This window comes from Rhyacophila brunnea, unplaced genomic scaffold (genome assembly GCF_057557595.1).
Source record: "Rhyacophila brunnea isolate RB1 unplaced genomic scaffold, BYU_Rbru_1.0 scaffold_3, whole genome shotgun sequence".
In the NCBI taxonomy this organism is placed as follows: domain Eukaryota; kingdom Metazoa; phylum Arthropoda; class Insecta; order Trichoptera; family Rhyacophilidae; genus Rhyacophila; species Rhyacophila brunnea.
This window is the reverse complement of record NW_028232965.1, coordinates 2,589,188-2,615,184: the sequence shown is the minus strand read 5'-3', so window position 1 is coordinate 2,615,184 and position 25,997 is coordinate 2,589,188. Positions and strand designations below refer to the sequence as shown.

Below are 25,997 nucleotides of genomic sequence, written 5' to 3'. Positions count from 1 at the left end.
ACATTGCAATGCTACGTGTAATAACAGTACAACTTCAATTGTTTGGTTTTTACAATGGGCAGGATTAATGATTCAGCACAAACTGCAACCGTAAAAAAAGCAATGCACTTAAAATGAATGCTTTGAATAAGTCGCAAATTCAATTTAATTACATCCGAAAATAGAAATAGCTATTCAGCTGTAGTGACAGTTAGGGATTCCAATCCCGGGATCCTGAGCTATTTTTGATACATATTAATCCCGGAATTGGTAAACATGATCCCGAAACTTTCGGGATTGATTTTTTTATCAATTTTTATGGAAAATAAAATAAAAACGAAAATATAACAGAAAAAATACTTTTAATAACAAATAATTACATTAGAAATAAACTGAGTTTGAATGAAGTTTGATTTATGCCTATGTGTAAGTTGCTGATTCATTTTATTTTTTCACATAAATTTATAAAAATGAGAAAGATTGGAAAAAACAATGCTTCGCACTTTTAACAAAGTAATGCCACCATGATCTCATACGTTTTACGGCAGTTTAATATTTGGCTAACTAATTAGATTTATGCAGCGGAAAGGCCATACACCATGATTTGCTTTACTATTTGAAATCTTGCTAACCCATTCATAGAGTCTTTATTATCAGAAACAACAATCTCATATTAAATTCACATTATTATTTATATTACAATATTATTTACTCCATTAAACTTATGTATTTCCAAGATTGAACGTACACAATATTTACAATAAATGTCTTAAATGGTATAAATTATACTAGATTTATTTTTGACCGATTTTATCAATGTTATTTGTAAATATAAAATTTTTATATCAACTATGGACAAAATGCCAATCCCGGGATTGTCCAATTGTAATCCCGAAATCAGAATTTTGGGTCGGGATTGGATTCCTTAGTGACACTTATACAGAATAAATTAATATACTCTTTCGATTTTCAAATTAATGTTACCAATATTCAAAAAGACAGATTTACGCAAACCTGTACCTAGTCATTTCATTTATATGTATATCTAGTTAGTGTTTAAACTTGTTACTTACATTAGTATCATACTTGACTGTTAGTGCTATCGATCTACAATAGTTAGATGAAGACGCACAACCGTCTTCTCACACCTCACCTCACCAATTATCCGCTACTATCTGGCCACTTTACTTACTCGTGATGAATTGTTACATGGACGTTTTAAGAAGTTTCTTCTTGTAACATTAAAAACTCTACTCAATTACTGTCAAGAAATGTATTCTATAATCTGTAAAGGTTTTATCAATATTGGTGGAAGAGTTTTTGAGTTTTGAGAGCTATCATGGAAAGAGTCAAAACGCTAATCAAAAAGCAAATATTTCGAAATCACAGACATACACATGGTAAAATTATGCAAGTTTCATCGCCTTTTAGTTTGGCCGCCAATTTTTAATGAGTTTTCTATAGTTCATAAATGGATTTTTTTAATACATAGCATAATTCGATTTTAGCTAAATATTAACATGGGTAATTAAAAACATAAGAGAGTACGTCATATTTGTTAAAAAAAAAAACAATTTATTAAAGTATTTTGGAAATAAAAAGTCAATGGAAATAACAAGTTATAAAAAGATAAATAAATTACTGTACATGTACAATGTAACTAGGTAGATAGTAAATATTATCAATAATTATTAGGCACACAAATGATATCATTATAAAAATTTTCACTATACAAAATATACAGTGTCATTTTAATAAGATCACTATTCATTGAACTAATGTAATAAAAATACTGAAATTTAGTAATAATAAATTAATATAAAAGTAAATACTTAAAAATATAAGCCAAAATTGAAGTATTTGTTTTTTATCACTTGAAAGAAATACCGTTTTTAATGTATTTTTTGTATACAGAAATAAAATATTTATATATTGAGTACCTGAGACATCGAATAAGCATAGAAATCCAAGGACGTAGAGGTATCCAGAGAACTGGAGGAGGTATGTTATAATGCTAGAAGAAAGCTAGTATATAAATCGTTTAATAATCATTATTTTATTGGTTTATATAATAATATGTAGGTATATATTATTATACTTATATCGTTTAATTTAACACATTTTTTGTCAATTATTTTATTTTACTTTATTATTATTATTATTATTGTTTCTTATATAATAATTTATTAATTCTCTGTATAATTCTTTATAATATGTTACTAAATTTGATAAATTCTCTTATTTTAAGGGAAAAAAGTTAATATTATTATTATTACATAGATAATAGTGAAAACGTTGATGTAGTTATTTGTTCTGAAACAATTTTTTTTCACGATAGAATCCATGTTACCAATACTTACGTAACATTTTGATAATACAAATTGTCTTTGAAAAAGGATAACTCTGTCTTGCTACGGTTAAATTTATAAAGTTGCATTTTACAATGGTTTCAATAATTAACGGTTGTTGCTATTTACTGCTAGTTTTGGTATATATTGTTGTCTAATGTTATTTAATCAAATACAATAATTTCGCTTATTTTTATTATGATTATTATTACGTAAAGTTTTAATTAAATTTTTAATTTAAAACCCTGCTAAAAATTGTAATATGGATAGTTACACATCTTTTTGTAGACTGTCGTGTGGGTTTAATGAATTATTTTTATGGACTATTTTTTTATTTTTATTTTGATTTAAGAATGTAACATTGTTTTTATTGGAATCTGCGTCTCGCAATTAAATCTAGTAGGTAACGCAATTTAGAAAACGATTCAGAGAGTATTGTTAGAACTATTAATTAAAATCCATCGCAATTAGATAAGATACCTATAGCATTGTGATGAGTGCACGTGGGTACGATTACCGAGAGATGCAGACTCGAATCTTGCTGGGTGTCGTATTTTTTTTATAAAAATAATTTTTCTCTTTGTTATATATTTCTCAGAAGTGTTTTCAAATTATGAAATATTTTTAATTCATTCTTAATCATGATTTCATTATGTATCGCATTTTATTCAATTTATTTTAATTTATATAATCTTGGAAAGTACATAGTCAATATTATATTTGTTTTAGTTCGTATTCTGTTGCATAAACAATGACGGAAATTTCATATTGATAGCACCACTGACAGTTAGTTGTTTTGGTAGAGCATTGTATGGGAACCCATTGTTAGAGTACTAACCTGGTTGTATCTAAATTTTAAGATATTGTACTGTCATCTAATTAGCATATTTTGTCAAATTTAACAACTCTAGGTATTCTCGTATGAATTAGACGAAAAAGCAGTTTGCAGTTTATATCACTTACCTATGTGTATCTGTTATTTAAATGTACCGCGTAACAATACAGATGGGATAGGTGCCAAAGCAAGACAAGGTTATACAATAGGAGCGATATTTATATAGTCTGCAATGAAAAACCACAAAAAATAAACACACTAGTACTACCTCCTTCATATGCACGGTAAAAATTGCATTTGCGCAAATTAGTTCTTAAGCGATTCAATTATAATTAGGGTGAGTTATTATGAAGTATGAAGTACCGATTATTTTAGTGATTACTTAGGTACCAGATTATTTATCTAAATTAATATATTATAATAGACAAGTAAACTGGTGTCATAACGTTCATAGTGATCAAAATATACATAGACATAGTCACTTAACATCGACACCAGCACAATCTCGATTCGTACGGCTTCAGAAAAGCAACGTGGATAGCAAGTAGTTCTTCGAAAAAAGTATAGTATCCTTAAATAGTATCACTGTATGTATTATATTGTATACTTCGGGAAAAGTGTCTAGGTAATAAGTATCTTTGCGCTCACACCCTGAAGAAATACAAATACGCACTTTTTTGTCTTTTGACACAATTAAAATGTTAATTTCCAATAAACCGGCCAGCTACTTTTACAGATTCTCTTATGATAAATAAATAATTATGAATATTGAAATGAAAGATATATCTGTTAACATTATGTATTTCTTCTTTTATAATATGAAAACAACATATTATTTATTTTTAAATTTTTGCTTCGCGATTAAAGTATGTAAGTATATGAAAAAATAAACAATTATAATAAAATTTACCTACCGCAATACCATACAAACAAACATACGGTTTCCGGTCTGATAGTGTGATGGAAATTATCTAATGAATAATATTATAAATGTGAATGATACAATCTTGACGAGGCGAAATTTATTATTTACAATATTACAATTTTTTTTTATTATCTCGTTGAATCACTTTGTATATTATTGTTGTGAAGTAAATAATAATACACAATCATTAAAGACATAACCTTAATTCCGATATTTTGGTATTAGTATTTCAGATTTCGATTCTAGATTCCTGTGTATATTTATATTAAAATTCTAATAGATTTAAGTTTTGTACTATTCCATTTGAGTCGTTTTTTGCGACCCGGGTTTCGACTTTCGGCATCCTAAGGCACATGCGGACTCACCAATGGTAAGTACACACTAATAACGAATACAGCTGATTCTAACTTACATAATAAATTAATACAATAAAGTAGGTAAAAGCTTCATCACCTACCTATCAAGTTCATGATCACAACAAACAAATTATGAATAGTTGAAGTGTTTGTAAAAAAACCCTCTACCTAATTACTAATGATAAATTCAATAGGCGTATATATCGTCAAAATCTAAAATCATAGATCATAAGATAACTAGTCACTAATAAAGTAATAACATAATCAATAGGCGTCAAATCGTAATTACTGGGTAACGTGTTGGTAATTTGAAGACGAAACCTGGGTTGCAACTAGGGATTCCAATCCCGGGATCCCGAAATATTTTCGATACATATGAATCCCGGGATTGATAAACATAATCCCGAAACTTTCGGGATTGTTTTTTTTATCAATTTTTATGGAAAATAAAATGAAACCGAAAATATAACAGAAAAAATACTTTTTAATAACAAATAACTACATTAGAAATAAACTGAGTTTGAATGAAGTTTGATTTACTACCCATGTGTAAGTTGCCAATTCATTTAATTTTTTCACATAAATTAATAAAAATGAGAAAGATTGGAAAAAAACAATGCATCGTACTTTTAAAAAAGTGATTCCACCATGATCTCATACTTTTTACGGCAGTTTAATATTTGGCTAACTAATTAGATTTATGAAGCGGAAAGGCCATAAGTACACCATGATTTGCTTTACTATTTCAAATCTCGCTAACCCATTTATTAAGTCTTTACTATCAGAAACAGCAATCTCATTTTGAATTCACATTATTATTTATATTACAATATTATTTACTCCATTAAACTTATGTATTTCCAAGATTGGAAGTATATAATATTAACAATAAATGTCTTAAATAGTATAAATTATACTAGATTTATTTTTGACCGATTTTATTAATGTTATTTGTATATATCAAAATTTTATATTAACAATGGAAAAAAATGCCAATCCCGAGACCAGTCCCGGGATCCCGGGATTGTCAAATTGTAATCCCGAAATCCCGGGATCAGAATTTTGGCTCAGGATTGGATTCCCTAGTTGCAACAAAACGACTCAAATGGAATAGTATACAACTTAAAACCATTAGAATTTAAATTTAAATTCCATCAAGTACCCTCGGTCGCGGTATTAATAATATATATATTACGTGTATAAGGATAAAAAATATCCATACACATATTTACCATTAATTTGGTGATAATACTATGGTTTAATATACTTAATCTAACAGATAACAGGTTTTATAGCTATCTATATTTTTTTCTGATTCCGCAATATCAATAATATTATATATCATAAAGAATCCTTTAAAGTGTGTATTTTTAAACTATTGTTCCAGTTTTTATTACGAAATATTAAATAATAGTATGTAAAATAAAACTATCCTCTTTATTAAAATAATTGAATTATTTATTACGTCATACAAAAAAATATAAGCAATTGAATCGTTTTATGTAGGTGTATTATACTAATTTATTGAGAACCTGCCTTTGTTATTTATGTTGCCAAAAATACGTTATCTTACATGAAGATTTAAGCATAGAAAAGCTATTCCCATGATCCCGGGATTTTGAGATCAAAAATCGAGCTTGATCACGAGATTTTATAATATACTGGAGTTGGGATCTTGGTATTGTACTACTCGTATTTTAGTTAAAACATAACAGCTATTATAAAATTATTTAAAATGAATTAAAAATATTTACCTGAATATAATAAATCCTAAAATACAGAGCTTATCTTTCATTCAAACTTCAAGTACTTATACTAAAATTTGTTGGCCTCCTACACATTATATCAAAAAATAAATATTTCATTATTTTCTTTGTTATCTTCATTGCTACCAACTTGTCGTAGGTACCTTATACAAAAATAGCATTGGCTTAATAATTTGAAAGTAGGTACATAATATTTAAGTTAATTCGTTTAACATGTTGTGTAAATTAAACACTTTTCTTATATTTGAAATAATTTATATCAATTTTATAATTTTGATTTTATTGTTAACGCGCCGAAATAGTTTTTTTTTAAATTGATATTATCATTCCTATTGGTGGTCATAATAATTTATTGATTTTAGTCTGAAAGAGCTGTCAACGTAATGCCGAGTTTGTATGTATATTGTATAATAGATTTGAACTTATTTTCTATCACCCAATGCCATTATGAAAACTACCGGTTGTGTATAGTATTATTTACAAAATCGACAGCGATGAAATAAATAAGAATCGTTAGTTTTTACGGTTACTGCAAGCTATCATAACGAAACTGTTTCACGATACAAGTTCAATGTTCCATAATTTGCACGTACGCGAAAATCGATTCCACATCGAACGTGAATTTGCACATTAATATGTGCCACTGTCAAATCGCAAATTGGATAAAGATTGTGGGTTTACGTGTTAAATCGAAAAATCTTTTCAAAGTGAATCACAAAATAAACAATTCTATGTAACCAGTCGACAAGTGTCAAATTCCTTTGGCGATATTTATCCGAATGGATCGAGAAAGTGTTAGAAGTCGCGCGGTGGGTCGGAGTTTGCTTGTGTGCGTCCGCGGTCTTTTAAATATATATACGAAAATATGTTTGTGTGTGTTCTCTGTGATTGTGTGCGTCTACCGTTTGGGGAGGTATGTCTGTGTGCGATGTAAACGCGTCGGTGATAGAGTAGAGAAACAAACCGGAATGGCTGTTCAGTGAGTCTGTGAGACTCCTTCCTGCCGGCAGGCTCTGTCGGAAAGGGCTGCCGCCATGTTTTTTTCAAGCATCTGTCAAAATTGCGCGGGAAATCGTTTGAAAATTTCAATCGCGTCTATTTTTTTTATCTAATCGATTATTGGTTTAGAATCGATCAAAACATTTGCACATTATTCAAATTTTTTAACTCGTTACATAACCCTGTACACACTGTTTAAAATGTCGAGGACGTGTTATTCGTTTGTGAATGTGTAGAAATGAGTGATGTGACGGTATTTTGTGAATTTTTTGTGACGATACTGGTTTGTTTGTTAATTTGACAAGGGATGTTAGATGTAATATAATTGATTACGTCCAGGAGGATTTAATTCGCCATATGAGTAAATACGTTCTACATTTTTTACACACGTCCTTAAACATTGCACAACTGAAATATTTTGATCATATGTTTTTCTTTTACTTGTAGAATAAAGGAATCATACATATAATAAACATCAGCAAGAATAGAGTTAAGTACTTAGGTTACATTACTTTGCGTATTTTAATAATTCAACGAATATATATATATATATATATATATATTATATAGTTAATTAAATAGAAACACATACTTACAAAAATTATACCAAGTTGAACTTTATATTACCAGACATATTTTCGAGTGAATTTTAACCAAATATATTAAATATTTTTTTTTGTATAAGGATGTAGCCTTATCGTATACAAGTGATGAAAAAAAAAGGACAAAGAGGGCCAAAAGGACCACTAAATTTCATACAAACCATAGAGACACAACATCACCGTAATCATTGCTTTTTGCATACAAAAGTAGCACGTCATACTGATATTCGTTTATGCAATTTTAATAAGGAGATCACAGAATTATCTTATTTTGAAAAAGATTCTACATCTGATAATATAATGCTTTTTTATAAATATTTAAATTTATTTATCTGCCTTAGTGAGAAAATTTAACAGCGAAACCATGTGTCATATTAAATCATTTCTTTTTTGTTGAAAGCTGAAAGAACTGCTAATAATCAATACCTAGGTATGATACAGGTATTAATTGTTTTTATTATAAAAAAGTTCTTATATAATATCGTTTATTAAAGTGTACGTATAATATTGTTTAATTACGTCTTAGTAATGCTATTTGGTCCACAGTTTTAATTTCAACCAATTTGATAAACATTGTAGGAGTATTATACTCTTGTATTGATAAGAAGTGTTTCACTTGAAATGAGTAAATAGGCTACTGAATGAATGGACGCTATTTTTTTTTTATTGCGTTTTGAGATTGTAATTGCGATAAGACTGAACGAGCTCAAGATTTTATCAAAAATTGTAATCAACTTCGAGTTTTTAGTTATAAACTGTGATAAAGAGTGTAAAATATTGATCATTTTTTTCAAATATTAGCTTGGTTAATTTTCAGATAATTTAGGATTATGTAGATGTGCGTATAGTAATGCAATGAATAAATACAATGATAGGTTATATCCATAAAATATTTTAGGAGGTGGATTAAATGAACATGGGTGCATCTATTACTAAGCTAAGTGAATCGTTTTCAAAGTTACATATACCTACTATTGTAAATTTTATATAACCATGTTTTAAAAATTCTCTTAATTTTTTTTTCGGAAAAAAATTGAAGTCGGAAAAATATTCGAATTAGATACGACGCTATGAAAATACTAAGAACGCTAAATACAAAAGTCTATATAAAGTATTCTAATAGTCGGAATAAAATGCGTATTACGTATTTACACACAAGCAGTTATATTTTATTTGAATCTTATTTTACACATAAATAATATTACGTATGTGGTAATGTGAAAACTACTCGTAACTTGTTTTAACTTAAACGTCACCTATACTGTTTTTAGTCCAATCACATTATTTGTCATTGTAACACACGATTGTCGCCATAAATGTTGCAAAATATACTCTCCTGTCAGATAGATGATGATTATAATAAATGAAAGTTACTGAAAAAATTGTCGTTTTGTTTCGTTTCGCAATGTAGATTCATCTGTAGGAAATATAAATCGTATTATCATATTATTTGTCAGAAATACATTGAGATACAACACCTTTTGCGTATTACAAATATAAAATGGGAAATAACTGTTACGGTGTACATAATTAAGTACCAACGTAATACATCGAACCAGGCTGCATCTTCTATACAAATAAGTATTAACTTAGTGATAATATACTCAATATAATCAGTTTTAATAAAAAACGCTCTTTCTAGTATATACGAGTAGGTAGTTGAATCTTATTGGTCATTGCGCTTTTTTAATTTGAGATTATATGTCACGACTAAATGTTTCTATAAGTACATAATACATACATATTACATAATGCACAAAATATAATGATCTATAGGTACGTTTTTAGTAGATAGCTGCATCAATATTATTAAAAGCAACAATAATTAAAAAAAAATATTTAATTAAGTACTTCATACATCAAAGTATGCTAGATGAGGTGTAATATAATTATTTTAATTTTAGCACAATTTATTGTTTTCTGAATTTTTTTTTTTATTCTTTAAATAAATTTTCGCTATTATTATATATCAGTTAATAAAAATAAAAAAAATAAATGTTAAATTGTGGCTTATAGTGGCGAAAGACTAATAAAAAAAAATGACAAATAGATTGCTATCATACTGATCAAGATTATTTGTACTCATACTTTCAGACAATTAGGTTTGTGTTTGTGGTTTTACCTTTTTAAAGCACCATAAATAATAACAGTGCATTTATAACTGGCGGTTAATATTCTTTAAAATTATTAGTTTGTTAAGTAAACGTGTGAACCGATTTAAAAAAAAAGTTACTACCGATCGAGTTAATGCCAAATATTTGAGATAAAAGTATTTGTTTGACATATGAATACAAAAAAATATTCGTTTAAAAGATCGTAGCCTTAAAAATCTTAATCAAATAGACTATGTGTACCTACGCCTACATTATTTGAATAATGATTATTATAATGATAATATGTGGGTTTTAATAGAACGTTAAAGCGTAAAATATTTACCATACTCAGATACGTTGTGCGTATTAATTTAAAATTTTACGATCTTATAATAATACATATTATGTACCATTATTCATATTATATGAATACTTATTCAATTGTTATAATATGTTAAATTATTATTTAGATTTAATAAAGTTAAATTATTTAGAGTACATAAAAAGAAGGCTTTTAGTAATCGATGAATATTATTTATAATTATAACTCCATCGGATCTTATCTTATTCATGGTGAATGACGACCTTTCCATTTTTACTGCATTCTTCCTTGTTATTGATGTCTACATCATATTAATTCTGATATATTATTTTAGTTGGTATATCATCAATATAGATAGATTTTGTCTGTCTTTGAGTCATTTTCAATATTATATGATGATGCTGTTCGATTGTTAGCAATGGTAGTGTGCATGCACTTTTTATTTTAATATACTTTTTGGCACACCTTACTAAATACAGGAATATTTTATTATATTACAATTTCATTTACGATTATAGTGGGCTACGCCTCAAATATATATTTTGGTAGTTTCCTGCGAAAGTCACTATTTTTAACATATTTAATACCCTAAAGAAAAAAAAAAATAATATTATTTAAAAAGCTAGTTTTTTTTCCTAAGTTCATGAAACTAATTTTCATATTTGAGTACTTAAGATCATAAGTCAACGAATTGAATTCAATAGATTGATGAGACGCCCTCGTAATACGCCATAGTGTTTACAGTTTTCCATTGTTGTACGTTGATATTAAATAATATGTCCTCTTAAAATAAAGCAATTTGTATTCTGAACAACATTTGTCTGAAAAGTAAATATTATTCATAACAATAAAAACAAAATGGAATGTGGGTTTTAAAAATACGACGCATTCTGTTATATTACATTCATGACCACATTATTAATTTTGAACTCTTTTAACTAACCAAATGCGTACATTTTTCATACGTGATACACTAATCGACGTAAATTTTATACGTTATGACGTTAATATTCGATATATTCTACGTATTGCTTGTATATAGTGCAATATGATACAGAGTTTTAATACTCAGTCGTAAAAGATCACACAGTAAAGAAAACTATTAATATAGACGTATTAAAATATTATATTAACGAGTTTATTATGCATGATTTTTAAATAAAAAATGTTTGCGAAAAAATATTTGCTCATTTATAAAATGTTCAGAATAACACTAAAAGAACCTTTTTATAAAAATGCAATGCTTTTTAACTGGTAATTGAATAAAATATTATTATGTAAGTATAGTATAGAACAAAGTTCACAGTATTGAAATAAGTTATTTTAACACACAAAGTATTAAGGGGGGACATGCTCGTCGAAGGTCAAAATTGAGTTTTTATTGTATTTTCAAACCATGATCCTGGACACTCCTTAAACGTTGTAGATAATCTATTTATATAATTTTGAAGCCTTATTATCCTTTATAGTTATTTTAAACATTTGATGACTGCATAAAGTATTTTTGTTACATAAAATAGTATTCTTTTAAACCTCTCGCTCTAATGTTTTAGAATATAGTCATATTTCGGTACATAACTGTGCAGTGGTGTTAAGATTTTTTACATTTATTAATTTTTAAACGCATTTATAAAACCATTAGTATAATTTATTATGAGATAATTTTTGTAAAATATTCACGATAAAAAATTATATTGATAATCTCTGTGATCCCAAATTTGACAAGAACTAGGCATTTTATTATTCAAAAAATCGGCAAGATTAACACATTTGAAGATGATTCTAAAGTTATTTATCATAAGCTTTGTCTTTGACCATTTAAGTGTGATAAACATCTTATGAATAATGATTGCTTTATAATAATTATTGACCTAAGAATAAGGTAGTGTTTTTTTGAAATACGCCGTTTCTTTTGTCATTCCCCAGTGGTTAAGCTACAACATACGGCCGTAGCCATAAATTGACAAACTATAATTGAAGTAAGGAGTAAAATGATATTGACGCGCGTGTTTGAACTCCCTTAATAATTATTGTAATAAAATACTGAATAATATGATTTATCTAGGAAGCTTACTTAAAAGTAGTTAAATGATTATTTTTTCTTAAATTCTGTATTGACTTAACTTTCTAAAGTAGAATATTGTTAATTTAATTAAAATCGTCACTACTATTATTTTCAAAATAGTTTTCTAATATTTTATAAAGCTGTTTAATACAAGATATTATGCAGTATTATAAACACGAGTATATTGTAATTATTGAGAGAATTTAAATCTTTGATCAAACAATATTATAAAACTTCAAATTATACTATAAATGCATAAAGCGTAATTATTTGCGTAATCATAATACACTAATTATGATTATTATAGTATTATGTTGTAGTTGTAAGTCTGCCAGAACTAGTTTGTGCAAACTAATTTCGTATAGAAAATATAATTATACATTTAAATGTATTGTATTGTTTTATGAATACTAATTATCGTTAACATCATACAGCTTCCAAGAATGTTAATATATTCACAATAGACAAAGGCTATTTAAGATAGAAATGTTTATTAGTTGACTTTAGTGTCCGTTACTTTTATGAGTCGGTACGTGTACAATTGTGAAAATGTTTTGTTTTGTTTTTGGACTTTCCACTGCTATTTCAGTTGATGTTGTCGCTAACATTGTAACGGCAGATAAATAAATACGTAGTGTTATTGCATAAATATCCATATACATTTTTAGTACCACCTACGGCCGTAATACGCAGAAAAGTGTTCTGGTGGTATTCAAGTCGTAGGTATTAATTGTAGGCATTTTATGGACCTATGATGAAGGAAAACTTATATATTATTGTTAATAAAAGTTTTTACAAGAAAATATTGTTAGCCTTCTAGATGTATACAAAAGTTATTAGGTTTTTGCTCGGGGTCAAAAACACATTGGCAAATAGAGGAAAATACTGCCACCAATTCAGTCAGTCTCATTTTTTTTTTAATAACTTTGGATAAATAATTTTTGATTTCAGGTTAAAAAGATAATAAATGCAATAGATTTAATATCCTCTATATTTATTAAACCGTATATATTTACAGTGTTTGTCAAATAATATTAATATAAGATTACTTTGTTATGTTCAGGTATATAAGAAGGCTTTCATTAAAAAAGTTCTTCTAACTATCTCTTATTACTAAAAAACAAAAGCAAAAAAAAAAACCAGCTTTTTGGAAGCAATAACGTTCAGCTCGCAGTAAATTGTGCGAAAGATTTTTTGCTTTTTGTTCTAACTTCGGTTGTTTTTCGAGAATAAAACAAAAGTTCATATTAATAAGTACATATCAATGCTATCACAAATCATATTGAATTTATAGACTTTTTATGAGTAATTTTATTCAAAAAATATAAAATAACGATATTTATTAATAGTTCTGTGACATTAATTGCTAAGTAATATCAATATGTATTTATAATTGAAAAAATTATAGTATTAAATAACTATGTACTATATATTATTTACGATTAAAAATAACATTTAATTATATCCTATGATATTAATTACTTTAAGTATTTTTAATTGAAAAAATAACAATAAGTATCATCAAATAACTACTACATATTTAAAGATTCAAAATAGCATATAGAATAAAATTATAGTTATAATAAATATATATATATATATATATAGATACAACCAATAGTAAAACTTAACAAAAATTACTACATGTATTATTTTGGATAAAAAAAATTAATTGTTTACCCAAAAAATACATATTTCATTACTGAATGGGTCAATATATCAAGGCAATGCATTGATAATTAGACCAGCAAACGATATAACAGAATTTAATACTAAACTTGATGGATCGTTACTCGATAGTAATAAAACGTTTAAATGTGGATGAATTACAATGAAACTATAATTTGGTATAATTATAAATGATTATACCTAATTAAAAAATATTGTACTGAAAAAAAATATTATTTCAAGTCAGTAGAATTCTATATTTTCTTGCATCGAATTTATGTATTACAAAAATTCATAGGTAAGTATTTCATGTATTTTAAAGCCAGTTGCAATAATTAGTTAGAGTCTAGTCTACATCGTGTGTAATAATCGTTCACGGTACATGAGACTTAACGGTAAATTAACTTCAAGAAAGAGAACGAGGATTATCTTTTTTCTACAAAGTAACATCAGATATAAAACTATGTACCTACTGTTATTCACATTATAAATACCTACTAGCATTCTTCGTTATTCTGTACTTCTGTTACTTATTACGTTATTCTGTTCTTTACAGATTAAATCCATCATACAATACTTAACTGTTTGCAGGTGTATACCGAGATAATAGTATATAGAGTTTCAACCATAATTGATCATTCTTTTCATCTTCCTTTCAACTCAATGACGTCTTCTCTTTCAAACTGTATAAAGTTTTTCAATATAAAATACGTTTACTGTATCTACCTACCTATTTTCTTACGAATATATTCTTTTCACTGTGTACGTAGTGCTTGCATTGCATTCTTTTCATTCCATTTTCTGCGAACTCATTGTTTTAATTCAAAACTTTTGTGCAACTCCGAAACATAGTATAAAAAGTTTTATAAAACACATCTAAAATATTTTACATTCAATTTATCATTTGAATTATATATTTATATAGGTTTATAAAATCTGATTGTCCACAGACATAGAAAATCTAATAAAGCTATAACTATAATAAGCATTTACCATAATCATTATCATTGATACTACGACCATAATATGTACATCTTAGGAAAAGTGACTACGTCAGAGCTTCATAAATGTTATGTTTCATTTTATACAGTCCGACTATATCAATTTATATATCCGGACTGTCCTTTTCTCATCCAGTACATTAAATAAGAATCTCTTGGGTGTTCGATATCTTTCCCCTTGAGATATAGCCCACTCCAGTGTTGGCGAACCTTTTTACGAACACGTGCCAAAATTTCCCAAAAAATATTTTTTGACTGTCTGACGTGTCAACCAGTTTTTCATGGGGAAAAATGAAAAAAGTAGTTTTTAAGAAATTTACTAAAAAGTTTAAAACTACAATTGAATTCTTGAGGTTCTATCTTTCATCGTGTTTTTAACGGAAGGCATACCTTTTATTCTTTGAATAATTTTTTCCTTGTTTTCAAATTTTTCATAGAGATCGTGGTACGATTTTAATCATGTTTCTTTCATAATATGATGGAGAATATAATATTATTATATTCTCCATCGACCATTTTTAGCGATTATGTTTGAGGCAAAATAACAAGTAGCTGTTATATTTGAATGGTTACCGATAAGTTTCGTTAGGTTTGTTGATTGAATATTTTTATATTTTAATCGTTCAATCAATAAATTCATAAAGCCTAAGGACCGATCTTGCAATAATTATGTCTTTACATTAATCGCAATGCTTATTCTTGAAGACTATTTGCCTCCTATTTTTTATACAATACGATTTGTCATTTATTTATGCAAGTATTTCAGCGTTTCCGTTCACGTATAAAATCCGAATGGCCATAACGTCATTATTTTTTTAATATTATATATTTATGTATATTATTTTGTAAAAAAAGGCAATAAATATTTAAATTATTATGGGTAGTTTTTTTACTCTTGAAAATAAAACATTCGCGTGCCATGCAAAATCATCTCGCATGCCACTAGTGGCACGCGTGCCATAGGTTCGCCATCCCTGGCCTACTCAATCGAATATCCCCATTTTAACTATATAAGATGACAGTATGATCACTGTTGTATAGTTTATAAAATTCGTAGTGGCAGCTTCCATATCACCATTTTATAGTTCCTTATTTTTATATAATTAGGTACTTGATAAATCAATGATATATTTTCTGACAACAAGAAATCGGCAATAATAGAGAGTCGCTATAGTTGTACGTAGAAGACTTCTAGTGACGTACCTGTCATGGCGGCAACGCGTGCTAGAGGCGTGTTTAAATGATGTATTGGCTCTCCTTTTAAACATCACTCCTGATCGTTTTAGACATATTTTTATTATAAAAAGCTTCAAATTACGTATATTGACAGATACGTAGGTACACAACGGGGGCGTAAAATTAAATGATACATTTTGAGGCGTTCTTAATTTGAAAACGGAAGTGCGATTAGCTGCACTGGAAGGGATTGTTAGTTCACAATTCGGACAAGAAGTTCTTGTTCGACAGTAAGTAAGAACTAATTGGTCACATCAAAATAATGGCAATTTGTACAGATTTTTTGAATGAATATTAAAACCGCATCATTATGCGTTTATATTACAAAAGAAATCATATTATGATAGTTATAAAGAACGTATCACCACCAATCCTTTTGAAAAAAACAATGAAGATAATATGTTTCATATTTCAGGTATTATAATATACCTAAGTATGACTGTGAAAGTTTAAAAAATACATTCATTTATATCTCCGTTATCTCAATTAATAATATTTATTTGAAGTGTTCGAATTTTTTCTCTGTAAAAGATAACAAATTTTAAAAAAAAACGGTAGGCAATTTCATTTAAAAGTTGGGTTTAATAACGACATTGGTTTCGAGTCATGATTTGTATAGGTAAAGGGCAGAATAATAATACGGAAAGATGCATGGAAAGAAGATGATAAAAACGCAAAAAATAAAAATTAATATATAATAGATAAATATTAACAATAGGTACGTACTTATTTATTTTTGGTATTTCTATATTTTTTTAATTACTTACATTTGTTATACGTTTATAAATATAATATTTTGACTATTCACAATTATTTAGTTTTGATTTTACTTACCAACAGCTGATGTTGTAATTTTTAAAATGGTATGTCATTTATTTTAACATTTGTAAGTATTAATATAAAGCATTGAAAAGTTGTATTATTACCCTGCAAAAGTTTCACTTTGAGTAAATGTAAGCTTTAAAATAAATGGCCCCGGCAGGGACAGTCCGAACTAATCCCTCAAGCTGTGACTCTAAAGTAAGTACATGTGTAATGAGCAGAGTTGAAAAGTTAATCAATTCAAGTCGGTTCTATGCATCGGCAGACAAAACCTCTCTAGAAAATGTGTCGCGGAGTGTTCTTTTTCAGGCCACTCTCGTAAAACTGTAATGACCCTCTTCCATTGGCTCTTTTTTATCCTCTTTTATCCCAGCCAATCCGGAGAAAGAGCCGCTTACTTCGGCACTGTCATCATTTCTCTTGTTATGTGCTTCCATATGAATTACATTAACATTTTCACAATTTATTTTGTGGATTTAACATCCGTCATCCAATCTTGCAGCAATCGCACAGAACGAATTCGTTCCATCTTCCAGAGTATTTTAAATGATTTAAACTATAATAGATTCACTGTTTGCATTGGTTATCTACATATATTAATTAAATGATAATATACTATAATTATTAAATAATACAATATGCGACGTACAATAATGTTTTTTGTCATTGGTTATGAGATGGAATCACGATTTATTGTTTGCTTTACATCAATAATACAACTATGGTAATTCAAAAGATACAAAATTATTATCATTCAAACCAGAATCATCTTGTTCCGATTTCAGTAAAAAAATCACATTGAATAAATTATGCGAGTCGTCAAAATTTTTAAAGCAAATATCTTTCATAATATTAATTTACAAACTTAAATATTATTATCACCATATTTTCTATCACATTATTGGTTATTTATGGATATATCCATGTTTGCAATATTGTATTTACAGGCAGCACTTAATTAAATCGACATATTATTTCATTACTCTGAAATTTTAAATAATATACAATTAATTATTCTTTAATCTCGCAATTAAATAAGAAATACTTTTGTTTCGTCATAATATTATTATTCTTTGTTTTGTCCACTTTACGAAAGTAAGAAATAATCATCAAAGCGATCTCTATATTTGAGATCACTGACCGGAAAAATTATAATTAATATAAAAGTATGTTTCTAAATTGTTGAGACTTGATATTATTTTGTTTTTTTCTGAATCCACTTTTCCTGAAGTTCTTCCTTGTACCGTATATTGTAGGAGATGGAATTTTCACGACGCATCTGATGGCTAAAATAATTCAATTTTCTACGCTTTATTGTGTGCAATGACTCAACCTACATTTTACATTTAATACCATCACATTTTTTATCTTGTCTTTCCTCGATATATTAAACTTAGTCTAGACACCGTCAGTTCAAAATATTAGACCATTGTGCACAATTTCATTCATAGTCTATAGTTTGGATATAGTAAAATAAAATTACGTATAGTTTTACAATAAAAAATATATTAATATTATTTGAATTGCAAAATGAAGGGAAAAAAATGTAGAAAAATATAATATTACAAATAATTAGAGCAAAATGTATTTTTAACTATATAACAAAATTTCAATTGTTTCCAAATTGATCATATTGACAGAAGAACTGAGCAAAAAAACATTGAGCAGTTTGCAGACTCTGCTTCATGATGAAAATGCTGTAAATGTATCGATATATTCTAATAAAATATAATAATCTAGAAATTCATGTGTTTGTATTGCACAAATATCTACAGATTCTACTATTTTTTTAAGAATATATTAATTCAAATTGTCTTAATCTACATAATAATGTTTTTATCCACATACTTTAATGTTAATGTGGGCCAATTTGCCCGTTAGTATGCCATTGCCATTAGATATATTTTTTATACATGACAATATATTTTACCGTAGCCACAGACTTCATTTTTAACTCTTAGTAGAAACACATTAATATATTCATTAATTTAGAAAACAGCATTGATTATGATTGATAAATAATTGAAAATGTCTTTACAAGTGAAAGAAACCGGTGTTGATCAATATTAATTGAAAACACATCTGAGAAATATATACCCAATAGAAAAAATGTTTTGATAAAAACATTCGAAACCCCCTGCAGGATAAGTATATTTTTTCAAAAATATTTTTTATAGTGGTTATATATTTCTCAAAAGTATTTTCAAATTATGTATGTTCAATAAATGAATCTTACATTCTTGAATCTTTTGAACTGTTAATTGAATAAAAAAATGGTAAGTATATTAAAATATTAAATTTAATTGATTTAGTATTAATTATAGTGTGTTTTATTTTATTTAACATAATGTCTTTTCAATATGAATTAAGAGTGACAAAATCAATTATATTAAGTACCTACCTACGCGAAAGTATGATTATTGTTTTTATTTCAGTAAAATTTATAAGTTGTGTAAAAGCTAAGTAGATTTTGCTAAGTACGCGTTGAAATATTTTCATTTTATGTACCGATATAAAATTTTATACTCTTGATGGTCATTTTTATGATTCGTAAATCTCGTGGCCTCTCATCTATAAGGCTTAGCGATGCACGTAAATATTTTTATCTGCGTTATTAACCGGTTTGATTAAAAACGTCATACGATTTTTTTTGATTGAATAATAATATATTCTGAATGATACTTGTTTCAATATATTTATAGAAAAAAGAATACGCTATTATTATTGTATACACACTGTAATGAGATGTAAACAGTTTATGTTTGAGCATGTTTTTATAAAATTAAAAATGCTTTCATGAATATTACACAAACAGAACACATTTTTTTTATTAGAACAGTTTCGAAGGGAATAATATTATATTACGCATAGGCATATTTTATTAATATATATGTTTATTTTCTTATGATAAAAAATATGATATCACTATACCTACCAAATACTTGAATATAACATAAAAATCACCATGCAACTATAATATGTTAAAATGTACCCTCAATAAAATATTATTATTATACTATATTGTACCAAAGTAAATCATTGTAAAAATCTCAGTGTTATCCATTTCACGAAACATTAATAAAATATCAACTATGGAGTAACGTTATTACTTATATATAAGTATTTTCTTTCTGTTGTGAGTATAACTCAGGAGTATCGCGATTTTTTTTGAAAGCTATAATAAGGGAAAATGTGTTATTATCTCCACCATTTTTTTAATTTAACAATTTTGGGTTGTCGCGAAATTCTAAATATTTTTAAAAGTGTATTGTTAACTCGTTAAGGTTAAAACACACTGGTCCGTAGTATGTATTACCTTTCAGAAACATCTTGAAATCGTAAAAAAAGAGTACCACCTTGTCATCAAATACAAGGTTATGCCTATCAATAAATTTACTAAAAAAACAATATAATTATTCTTATTAATATAATTGAAAATTTAGCTGAAAATATTATAAATGTAAAAATTGCTCATAGTTGCAGAAAACATATTTATATGTAAATAATGACAATAGCATCGCAAATCTGAAAGAATTTCCTAAAAAAAATCTAATATCACAATGGTCACAATATACAGTTCGAAAAAATAAAAGAAAAACAATCACTGAACAAATCTACCCATCTTAAGATGCATTAATATATGATAAGCATTTTAGGATACATATATCAGTTTGCAAAGGTCTCAACTTAGCAGTGAAATGACCAAAATGACGATAATGATAACAACAAGCAATTCGATTTATTTATATTGGTGGTTTAGTATTTACATATTATAAAATTACGATAGTCATATTTTATACATACTTATAACCATGAGGTTTTTGGGCCTCATGAGACCACGAGGCCCAATGGCAGTAGTGTAGTTAGTAAAATAAGGGAAACAATTACACACACCCAGACTTTGAGAAAATCACTTAAATATATTGTGACCATGTCGGAAATTAAACCCAAAGTCCTGGATGAAAGTCCAGCGGCTTACGCATTGGACTACAGGGTTGGATGTCAAATTCACTCAGTTAAGATAATCTATGGATATTTGATTTACTTAATAATTATTATTTTTTAAATTAAATTTCAAGAAAATGTGACCAGAATAAAAATTTACCATCACTTGTTAACGATTTACTACATAATCACGAATACATCTGAAAAAAATGCAAAAGTCACTTTTATACAACAAAAAAAATTGGTTAGACTATGTGAGACACTAATAAAAATAAAAAGACTCAACCAGAGTCCTGTGCCTTTTTTCAATGCAAGTTAGAAAAAAAAGTTACATAACAATGTATAGTATTTTGTTTCCCAACGTTGCTTTGTCAGGCGAGTTTTCAATACATTGGAAGGCGGCCAATACGATTTAAACGATACACTCCGTCGAAGCCTCCTCTGGAAAACTCTGTGATTAACCAATTGCTGTGAAAAGGTAACGGATTTCAAGAAAATGTGAAATCGGATTTATTGAAGGAAATTGCCAATATATTCTACGATTTATCCACAAACAGCAGGACGTCCTCGAGGTATGTAAGTGGAAGGTAGATGATAAATAAAGTCTAGCTTTTATAAATATACAATAATTCGTATATAAAGTATTCCTGAAAATTAAAATAAAAGAAAATACAATCTCTTAAAAGTCGCCACGTTACTAAGAAGTATGATTTATGACTCGAGCTCAGTACGGTATCGAGCAGAAGAAGTGTAAGTAGAAAGATATTGTCTTGATTACACAAGGTTTGTAAATGACTCAATGTTAAGATACTGGTAGTCTGATAAGAATATGAATTTGTACTACAATTTAGTCAACAACTTTTAATAAAAGACACGCCAAAAGAAGAACAATTTAATTATGTCATAATTATGACTTTTTAGCATCATGTTTTAACATTCGGTACATTTTTACGCCAACCTTCATTAGTCTAGCAACTCGCAGCGAACTAAAACACAAATAATAACTATTATTCCAATTAAAAAATTACGCTCAATTTGTGTCTTTAATATGACGTGTTATTAAAATGATGTAACGTTACATTATACTTACATACTATAATGAAAATGTTCTACCTAAATGACAGATATATTTATTATGTTTGGAATGAAAATAAATTAATTTTCATTTCGTTATTTTTCGTAATTTCACTTCAAAATTATAGCAGACAGCTAGTAAATATAATTAAAATAAATCGTTAGATATAACTATTAAGTAATCAATAATATTCCATTGTTTTTCTTGTAAATTTTTCATATATTATAAATCACGCTGTTCTGTTATGTTGAGGCATAAAACAAAACAATGAATAAGATGATATTTTAAAAATACTTGCTTGTATAAAAAGTATACTGAAGCATGATTTTATAAAAATTCTTTCGAGATGACGAAATACATTATTTATTCGAATTTTTCTGTTTGCTAGCATCAGCTGCAATATACGTCCTATGATATTAACACTTAGGTTTTGGGTGTCGAAAAAATTTGAATGACTATGAATAATTCAATCTATTATGAATAAAGCCATATAAAAGTGCTTGCAGGTTTTTACGTGAACAGTGAGATTTATATTTTATTGAGATTTCTGCATTCGGTTAAAGAGAGGATACTGGTATAAATCTACATAGCGTTATAGAAATCATTATTTTATTACTGTTTCTTTTTATGTATCTATAACGAAAATAAAAACTTATGTTTATGTAATGTAATATATTATATACTTTGCTATTTAAGTAGTATTAGTTTTTTTTTTTGTTAAATTGGAATGCAAATTATATTTAACTAAGAAAAGTTAAGTTAGTTTTACAACGAACCTTTTATTATACTCTTCTCTTATAAGTATGTACTATTTTATACTAGGAAGTCATTTATTCCGTTTTATCGGATTTTATAGGAAGAAAAAATATTATACAGTAATTAAACCCAAATAAGGGAAGCAAAAAGTAAATAGGTAGAACTTAAAGTTTTTGTTATGTAACAAAGTTTCATCTTTCCCTAATGATCGCAAGACGTTAATCGTGGAGCGAAATTCAGAGGTTTTTGAATAACTGAGCTCTGATAACAAATCGTTTAATAATACGCAGCTTATAGTTGTAATAATAAACTATTATCAATAAAGATAAAGGGTTTCGTCATTTTATGTTATTGTGTTAAAATTCTGATTTGAATTGTTAAATAAAGTGGATTGTTCCGTATTGATAGATTACTGCTACCAATTGATACTTATTTGATACAACTCAGTTCTACCATATATCGTCTCTGTTCTGGCAGAATACACTAACTGGAGAATACTAGTTTTGAGTAATTTGACTTTGAAGTTGTTAAAATGTTTGAAATAATGGTCTATCATGTGATCATTTATTAAGTAATCGTAAAAAGGATGACTTTAAAATAAAGACTGTTTATTTATTAAGAAGGTTTCCAGATGGTAAAGTTTGAAATAAGGAACATTTTGGTATAACTAATTCAATATGTCATTTTTTCGAATTAGTGTCTTCTGCCAGAATAGTGACGATATTAAGTCAAAACTGTTTCTGATAATAATATGAAAGTATAGATATATTAACCTCATTTAGTTATATCATAATTAATTAATTTCTTATTAAAGAATAAATAATACTAAAATACAACTTTGAGTAAAATTTGACTTTATTATTATTATTCTGTTAAGTAGGTCCTTCCAGAGCGTTATTATATTGCAATATAGAAAACATAATAAGTGAAATTTTATCGAGGTTTTCTTATAACGTTCAATAGTTGAGAAAATGTGATCAATCCACTTCATTTAGCATCCTCACAACACAGCGATCGCTTATGAAAATGTTAAGTACAATGTCATTTTTGATTGATGGCTTGATGTAAATCTTAATAAATTTCCATGTTTTAAAAATTTTCTTGTTTCTTAAGGTCAACAGCACGTCTGACAATGAGAAATTAATTATTATTGTTTGTTAAGTTTAAACTATTTACACTTTCAACGTAAAATAGATCAAAATAAATTATTATGGGTAACCGAAATAATTTTACTACATTATAAATTTTAAAATTCAATAGTTTTGTGATTTATAACAGAATAATGTATAAACATCGTAAAAGATCTTTGGATTTTAATGACACCATTTATTTTATTAACCATAACCCGAAATTTATAAAGTATATGTCAATTTTTACTGTGTTTTTAATTAAAATAAAATTATAAAATATTATTGAATTAAAGTACCTACCTACTGAATCAACATAATTTAAATACGAGCATAATCAGACAAATTAGTAGAGAATATAATATTTTGTTCAATGCAAAAAACAAGTCCTGATTGTTTCAGAATCAATACTATATTATTTATTAAGTTGATTTTTATTTATTAACGCAATGAGCATAATTAATATAGAAAAGTGTTAGTTATTAATAGGTTTTTATTGTTTTTTTTTGTAAATTAATATAGCAAAACTTAAATATGCAGTTGTTGTAATATTATTGGTATATAAGCGGTATTAGTATGTTTGTTTACAGATGAAAAAAGTCATACATTTAGTAATGTATGTAAAACACGTTTCGAAAACATAATTCTAAAAAAGTGAACAAAACGTCATTAAATACAAAAAATTTAAACTAACAATTAATACCTAACCATTGCGCATTAAATAAATAGTTGCGCTTATGTTCACAGTAAATTTGAAATAATGACTAAGATCTACTTTAAATATAAACCCAACAGAAATATGTCATCGCGTAGGTGAGGGATTTTATTTGTTCAAATTCAAATTTAAATTCAAATTTTATTAATTTACAAAATATAATGAACATAACAAATTATAAATTTAAAGCGTTCCCGACATGACATAAAATAAGTTTTAACATTTTTTCAAATAAAAATACAGAGAAATGTGAGTTAATAATACAATAAGTAATAAAATAAGAGGAACAATAAAATAACAAAAATAAAAGTAGATGGAAGCACATAGAGTGAACTATTGATAGAACCTATCTTAAAAACTTATAAAACATCGTCCACCTAAATTCACGTAAGTGGAATATATCAATATCCGAAGCGATTTCATTCAACATGGTTATTGTGTTTATTTTGTGTATTTCATTAGTTTATATTTGTGTGAATATAATATTTGATTATGGCATTTTTATTTATATCAGAATTTATAAAACAGTTTCAACCTCATATGATGTTATTGTTACAGTATTGTAAGTGTAATAATCTATGATGATACCATTATTATAAGATGAACTAAGTTAGAGTAAAGATAATCGACGTTGATGTTGTAGAATTTTTTTAGAGTTTCAAATTCCCATTCATTAATTGAGCGATAATTTCTATCGTATTTTTATACACTGCATTATGTAACAAAATGGAGAGAGATATAATTCTTTATTATAACACTTTCTTCGTGCTCGCCACACTAAAGACTGGCGACAAAAATCATAACCAATCAAATCATGAAATCAACATGGAATCATATCCTCCCATTGAAGTGAGGTCGGGTGGCGATTCGTTATAATCGGTCCTTTTCCGTCTTGATATCTCAACAAAAAAGGTCGTATTAAGTGGTAGGACAAACAATAAGTGACATGTAATTACTTGAATATCGTTCCGAACTGAAAACCATCTAAAACTACCTTAAAGTTGTAAATATTCATTATTTTTATTCTAAATCTGACAATAGATTAACAGTTTAATAGTTCTGTTTGTATACCCTAATCATAAAGTAAACTCACATCTTATGTAAACAATGATAGAATTCATATCATGCCTTACAGGTCTGACAACATGTTCAACTCATCTCTTCCAGTCACTAAACATTCCTTTGTAATACACGTTGTTTTATTTTCCACATAACTATTGTTTATTATTCAACATACATAGTTTGAAAACATCTCATGCCTATACACAGTAAAAAAAAATCTTGTTGTAGAAAAAATACAAAACCTGACGGGACTTGTATTCGCTGGATTTGCGCCAGTATGATTTTGCAATTAAGCTACAG

General features: G+C 27.2%; 1 protein-coding gene across 3 annotated transcripts in view; it reads left to right on the top strand.

Moving 5' to 3' along the window:
- Nucleotides 1-25,997, top strand: part of dnc (phosphodiesterase dunce) — an 847,926-nt gene that overhangs the window by 196,614 nt on the left and 625,315 nt on the right. Inside the window, exon 1 of one of the 3 annotated variants that reach the window (XM_085953046.1) lies at nt 7,187-7,491. The exons of the other annotated variants lie outside the window; for them this stretch is intronic. The gene's annotated coding sequence lies outside the window, so the exon portion shown is untranslated. Of the gene's footprint in view, nt 1-7,186; nt 7,492-25,997 lie in introns of those variants that run through there. 3 annotated transcript variants of the gene reach the window in all.